Below are 7,748 nucleotides of genomic sequence, written 5' to 3'. Positions count from 1 at the left end.
CTCCCAACAGGCTTTGGAATGCAGAGCACAACCTGGCTGGCTCTGCCACCAGCACACCCCAAACATAGGCAGAGGAAGCAGCATCAGGGGTTGTTTTGCAGCCATGCCCAAGAGAAACTGGAAGGGTGCCCTCCCTCTGGTCTCACTTGGTTGGCTTTCTGACTGGGTCTGAGCCTAGGGCTGCCATTCCCCACCTGTGGGGACCAGAACCACACCCGGGATCCCAGCACTGCCTGACAGCGCTCTGGGCACTGGCACGGTGGTGTGTCTGAGTCTCGGGCACTGTGCTGCTCTTTCATTTGCTCTTAGGCACACCCAAAGCTCTCTGTTAAGCCCAGATTGTTGTTGAGGATTTTTTGCAGATAAAGGAGTTTTTGCAGGACAATGGCCATATTCAGCCAATGCACAATCCAGCCTGCTTGGGATAATGGACAATGGACATGTTCACAACCAATAATAGACATGTTCAGAAAATGGTGTCAGTATATCTTTGAAAAAGATACAAGAAGAAGAGTCATCCGGACTCGGTATGTTTGTCAGTGAGCTGGGGAAAGTAAGGAAAAGGACAATTCTTGGGTGGGACAGAAATCCACAGCCAGACACATGGAAAATTAGATGATCCAATCAGCATCCTATCTTAGACATATGAACAGTTAGGATAACCAATCATGTATTAGCTAGAGACACGTGGACAGTAGAGAATTATTATAGTCTTTTTAGGGGTAATAAATTTGTCTTCACTGGATCATATTGGTTATGGTGTGATGTCCCTGAACCTCAGTATGCCGCTATTTTCCCACTGCAGATGGTCTCTGGTTCTGCCCTCTTCCTGATCCTGTGCAGGATGGAGCAGTGTTGTGCTTTCAGGAAGCTGTTCTTGAAACCTTCCAGCATTCCAAGCTCCTTTGCCCTCCGTGGATGCTTGCCATGGAATCCCTCACAGCATCCTTCAGAGCATAGTTCAGAGCATCCTCAGCTTGGCTCTTCCAAAGTCCAGGGGCTCCAGGGTGCTCAACAAGATCTGTAACTCCACAGTGTTGTGGAACTGGACCTCCAGCACAGGGACCTTTCCAGCCTGATCTGCCCTCGTTCCTCTGCGTCTGTGCACAAAACACGGCTTGGAAGGGCACAGCAGGAGGGGTCTGTGTGTCCCAGGGCTCCGGATTTGCATCACTCCAGTTCCACAGAGATGCAGGTAAAGCAAAGAAGCCAAAATGTTTATTAATGGAAGGTGAAGCAAAGGGATGAGCTGGGAGGGAAGAAAGGGGATGGGCAGGGTCTGATGGCTGGAGGGAGGGAGCAGTCAACAGGGAGGGAGAAGGCAGGAGCTATGGGAGCTTCCCACAAGCTCAGCTGTGCCAGTCATCAGCTGTGCCTGGACCTCCAGCTGGTCTCCTCTGGTCTCCAGGTGGTCTCGCCTTCCAAGGGATCTGAAGGTCTTCAAGAGATACTGGTTCTTCTGAGCCAGGAGATGAAAGTAGTTCTGCAGCTCTTCCCTCAAATATCATCTATATAAATGTGCTTCTATGGGAGGGGACTGTTGTCTTCACTCAGGCCTTGAAGGGCTGGAAGAGAGAGGAACAGAGCCACAGTCAGAGCCTGGATGTGCAGGAATCCAAGGAGACCTTCCTGCCAGGGCCATCCCACCCAGCTCTTGCCATGGCCACAAGAGAGGAGGGGCCAAGGGGATCAGCTGCAAGGTGCTGGCCACGAATCCTCTCACCTATGTCCCTGAAATCTCTGTGTGCTCTGCCCATGCCGCCCCTCATCGCCACAAGGAGTGAAGCCCACTGCAGCTGGGGCAGGGATTGCAGCTCCCTGCCTGGGCACTGCAGCTCCCCGGCCAGGCCTGCTGACAGCCCACTGCCCTCACTGACCCTCACGGAGGGCCTGGAGCTCTTCCTTCTGTCCCATCAGGAGTAGCCTGGCCATCTCTGGGAACACGGCTAACCGTTAACTAAAGCTACTGTGGCTATTATCAAGTTTGCTTTATGGCTTAATGAGGTGAGGAATTAAGGGATCTTTAACTTCCTTTGGAAGGCAGGCACATGGATACAGAGCTATCAAACACTAACTGTATGTTTTGGGGTTTTTTTAATAATGGTACTTACTGTGAGGAAATGACAGTGGGGGAAATTTTCTCCCAGCCCCTGACCCAGCTTTTGGGTCTGCACCACCAGTTTTGAAAGGGTTCAGATCCACTCAAAATGCTAATGATATCATACAGTGGTTGTTCTATTTAGCATTCAGAGATAAAGGAAGATTAACCTGGATAACCACACTGACACCTACTCCAGAGATAAGGGATGCTGCTGCCCCAGAGCCTGACCCGGCCCCACAGCCCACGTCAGAAATGAACCACCCAGACTGGGTAGGGGTTCTGGTGAAAGAGATGGGCCAGATGCTGCAGGAGTACATTTCCCCAGGTGTTGAGAAACCCTCCCCCAGCCTCAAAGAGAGAGAGTCTGATGGTGCAGCAGTGGAGCCCACAGATGTTACAACCATCCAGGTTCCAGCTGAACTGCAAAGGCAGTCACAGCCAGCCGCAGTCGCCCCTATGGAAACACGGAGACCTAAGATGAAATTGAAGCATCCAGGTAAGGATAAGAATGGAGGGCCCTCACATCCCACAGGAGAGCCAATGGTTGACTTCATCACTGAGTCCCTGATGTACAAAAGTCCCTGTGGGTGAACTGCACAAAGACATTATACCATGGGGACGTGAGGCTTAGACAACCTGGTTACTCTGGGTCTGGGACCTTACGGGTACAGGAGTGCAACTGGATGGTGGTGAGGCAAGGAATTTAGGAGCATTGACCCAGGACTCAAGTATGAATCAGATTTTTGTAAGGGAGTCAGAGTCCCTTTCCCTCTGGGAACGGCTTTTAATGAGTGTCAGAGAGAGATTTGTCCACAGGGAGAGAATGCAGGAGCACCACCATAGAATGTGCTGGAAGACCCTTAAGGAAAGAATCCAACAGCTGAGAGAAGTGGCAGTATTGGAGGTACACTTTGGGAGGGATGGACAGCATGATAATGACCCCAACAAGGTCAGGTGCACAGGGCAAATGCTGTGGAGTCTGGCAAATCTGGGGCCATCCCAATACACCACCTTCATTGCAATGATTAATGCTGATAACAACCGAGAGACAGTGGGTTCTGTCACCAAGCTTAGAAATTGTGAGAGTATGATCAATAGCCTGATGCAGGCTCATGTCTCTGCTGTGAACAAGGACCTGATAAGAGGAGATGAGGGAGATGAAGGAGGAGGGGAGAAAGATCAGTGCAGCACCTGTGCCAGTCACAGGCCCCAAAGTCAGAGCCCAACGTCCCCCAGCTAGAGAGAGAGGTTACACCCCAAGGGCTGACCTGTGGTTCTTCCTGCGTGACCATGGAGCAGACATGGGAATCTGGGATGGGAAATCCACTTCTGTCCTGGCAGCATGGGTGCATCAACTCAAGGAGGGAAACACTAACCAAGGGAGTTCCACTAAATGGAAGTCAGTCTCAGCCTCCCATGACCGAGCTGCTGGGTATGATCTGTCAGATCCCCTTGAAGGAACCTCTACATGTATGCCCAGAAAAGAAATAATAACCAGGGCTAGGAGGGCCCTGCCTCTAGCCAGGAAGAGGCATGGGAAAACCGGATTTTTTGGACGGTGTGGATCCGACGGCCTGGCACATCAGAGCCATAAAAATACAATGCCTTAGTTGATGCTGGTGTGCAGTGTACCCTAATGCCATTGGGACATGTGGGAGCACAACCTGTTTCCATTGCTGGGGTGATGGGGGGATGGCAGCAATTGACCCTGTTGGGAGCCCAGGTGAGCCTGACTGGAAAGGAAGAGCAGAAACATCCTATTGTGACTGGCCCAGAGGCCCCGTGTATTCTGGGCATAGACTTCCTCCAGAATGGCTATTACAAATACCCAATGGGACTCAGGTGGGCTTTTGGCATAGCTGCTGCAGAGGCTGAGAACATTAAGCCATTGAACACCTTGCCTGGACTATCAGAAAACCCATCTGCAGTAGGATGAAGTTGAAAGAGCAACAAGTGCCGATTACCAGCATCTGCTGTGCCAGACATGCTTGGAACTCCAGTACGAGCGGGAATCCAAGGCAGCAAAGTACTTTGCCACTATTGACATTGCCAATGCATTTTTCTTCATTCCTCTGGCAGCAGAATGCAGGCCTCAGTTTGCTTTCACCTGGAGGGCCATGCAGTACAACTGGAACTGACTGCCCCAGGGGTGGAAGCACAGCCCCACCATCTGCCATGGACTGATCCAGGCTGCACTGGAAAAGGGTGAAGCTCCAGAACATCTGCAGTACATCGATGATATCATTGTGTGGGGGAACACGACAATGGAAGTATTTGAGAAAGGAGAGAAAATCATCCAGAGTCTGCTGGAAGCTGGCTTCAGCATCCAGAAGATCAAAGTCAAAGGACTTGCCCGAGAGATCCACTTCCTGGGAGAAAAGTGGCAAGATGGATGGCGTCAGATTCCCACTGAGGTCATCAGTAAGATCACAGGTGTCTCTACTGTTTTGTGGAAGAGATCAAAACTTACTTTAACTAATATAACATCATTTTTATCAATTTTTACAGCAGTGCAAGCAGTTTTTAGACACTAACAACTTTTACCAGTATATACGAGCACAGTTTTTTCATCAGTGAGTGGATGAATTTTGAAGTGGCAAATACTCTGTTCAGTGTCCAGACACACATCTTGGGCATGAATAGTACTGCTTTCACAAATGAATCTCAGCTGTTCTCTAGTAATGCAGGATTCTAAGTTTACTGTTTGCTACTTTTAATTAATTTTTCGTGTTTGCAGTCTATGTTCTGAAGGGTAGAGCACTGTTTTTTCATTATTTAATCTTAGTGCAATGATGGGATGAATAATGTAAACAGTGCTATTACATATGGTAAGTACAAAGGCAGTGGCTACATTAGAAACAGGATTATAGGTGAAATTTACTATAGTTTACCAGGACTGAAGCTTTTTTCAAAATCAATTGTGTTATACATATATAGAGTTAATTCATGCTATTTGTATATATATATGTGTGTGTATAAGATATTGTAAGAATCCAACTCATGTACTTGACCACTCTGGCTGAGAGCAGAGTCCTATTTCTAATGCTAAAGATAATATCAAGTCCGTTAGCTTAAGAATGAAGCCTTCCCAGACCATGAATGTTGACTTCCCAGAAATGCTTTGAATACTGGCAGCACTCGATTACATGTGAAAGATGGTCATAGGGACACCGGAACTGACTTTTGCATCCGTATGGACCCAGCAATACATGCAAAAGAAGGCCATTCTGGAAGGGCTCAGACAGTCATTGGAACACCTGGACTGGCTTTGTATCTCTATGATCCAGCTCTACATATGAAGGGACACAAAGGACATTCTGTCATTCCGGCCCCAGGCGGAACATAGGGGATATAAGCTGGCTATATGAGACAGTCGGGGTGAACCACTGGGGAGATGCTGGCACTCTGTCAGTTGGATCCAGGTTCACCCAGCACCAAATTCCGGAGTTGATGCTGTCTTGGCTGTGGTGAATTTTTTAATTATATTTTGTTATTGATCTAATAAATCTTTGTTATTTTTTTTTAATTTGGCTGCAGATTCGATCATTTATAACAAATTGCATTATCTTAGACAACTTTCTGAATTTCAGCTGGAAAATTACTTTCCCTCCCTTCTTGTATGATCAGAGCTGCTGTTGCCTGCATCTGCAACTGTGCTTGTATACAACTGAAAGCTAAAGATATATTATCACATTATCTTGAACTGTACTAAGTACTTCTACTAATAACTTGTGATCTTGGTCCCTGGCCTTTTCTTACTTTGGCAGTGCTTTTGAAATCTGCCACTGGCTAGTTCTTAATGCTAGTAGAGATGACTGTAAATGCTGCTTCAATTTTGTTAGGCTGCTTGCTGCAGTGGCTAGCTTATTCATCAGTATTTCTGAATCAATTCCATTTAGAACACCTAATCCTGTTCCTAATATTCCAGTTAGATCCTTTCTTATTCTGCTCTTAAGGTCTGCCTGTCTTTGTTACTACGCTGTGCAGCTCTCAAAGGATGTTCTTAGGAAAGAGGAGCAGGCTGGTTGGATTTTTGAGATGTTGATTTGCATTAGCAACTCTTTTGAAGTGTCTACAGTTCTTGTTCTTGCTACTCTTGCTCTTCATATACTTGATCTCTATGAATTACTACAGTGGACAGGTTTAAATCTTTTATCTCAGAAAGTTCTCTCATGGATCTAGTATACTGATTAAAAGCCTGGGACCAAGGCCATTCAGCATCACTTTGAATAGAGGTACTCTCTAATTTTAAGACTTCAATTGTAATTATATACAAAACAATTCTGTAAGTGAAAGTATGAACAACCCTTGACTGCAATATACTCATTTTGCTTGAGTGAGTTTTAGTCTCAGTTCATTGTCTCTTGGTGTCACTCTCCAAGGGGGCTTCTGGGGCCTTCTTCACTCGAGAGTGATGGATCCAGGCATTCTGCTCTTTGATCTTGATTGCGGTGAGGGTGGTGAGAAGCACCTGAAATGGTCTTCTTTACTGTGGTTCCAAAGTCTTTTCTGCAAGAGGCTTAACATATCCATAATCTCTAGGCTATATGTTATGCACTGGCCCATCTAACTCCCTGCTCTGAGTTCCAGCCACACGTTTCTCAATTTTTCGGAGCTGTTTGCTTAAAGCCACCATGTAGGTGGCCAGTGTTACCTCTCCAATGTGGTGGGCATTCTTTTTGTGTTCTATAAAGCATTTCAAAGGGACTTAGACTTTCTTTAGCTGTAGGTTTAGTTTAAATTTGCAACAGTGGTAGGGGAAGTGCTTGGGGCTAGGGTAGATTAACTTCCTGCCTGAGTCTTACAATCTGCTGCTTAATCAAACGATTCATTTTCTCCACCTGGCTGCTTGATTGGGGGGGTACAGAGTGTGAAGTGGCCAGGTGGCTACTAATCTGTTGCACTATTTTGGAAATGAAATGTGATCCTCTATCTGAGGATATTGTGGCTGGAACTCCGAAGCATGGTATTACTTCTTGTAATAACACTCTAGTAACTTCTCGAGCTTTGACAGTTCTGGTGGGGAATGCTTCTGGCCACCCTGAAAATGTGTCTGTCAATACCAATAAATACTGATACCCCCGCTTTCCTCGGGAGTTCTGAAAAGTCAATTTGCCACTGCTGTCCAGGCCCATGGCCTCTCCTAATCTGACCGAGTTTCGGCTTGGGGGTATTTTTGGGGTTAGTCTGGAGGCAAAGATCACACTGTCAGGTCACTTGAGTAATAGTGGCATATAAATTCCTAGCAACGATTCTTTCAATCAAGTGGGTTGTATAGGGCATCTATTCCTCAGTGTGCTTTCTGGTGCTCTTCCCTTACTAGTGACCACAAGAAATGGGAAGGGATTACCAGCTTCTTTTCAATGGTAGCCCACCCTTCTTGGTTATACGTCCTTTTTTGATCTTCAATCAATTTTCTATCTCTCTTATTATATTCTGGCTTACTTTCAAGGGAAATTTGTCTATCTGGAATTAGGGCTCCCCTCACCTTTCGCTGCTTCCTTTGCCTCTCTATCTGCCAGCTCATTTCCTTCTTCTAATTCTGAGCTCACTTTTTGATGTGCCTTAATATGCACAATTGCTACCTTTTCAGGCAGCTGAACTGCTTCCAGCTGCTGGATGATCTCTTGTGCATGTTTGATGTTCT

Source organism: Fringilla coelebs (assembly GCF_963513975.1).
Source record: "Fringilla coelebs genome assembly, contig: SCAFFOLD_30, whole genome shotgun sequence".
Classification (NCBI taxonomy): domain Eukaryota; kingdom Metazoa; phylum Chordata; class Aves; order Passeriformes; family Fringillidae; genus Fringilla; species Fringilla coelebs.
This window is presented reverse-complemented; position numbering follows the sequence as displayed.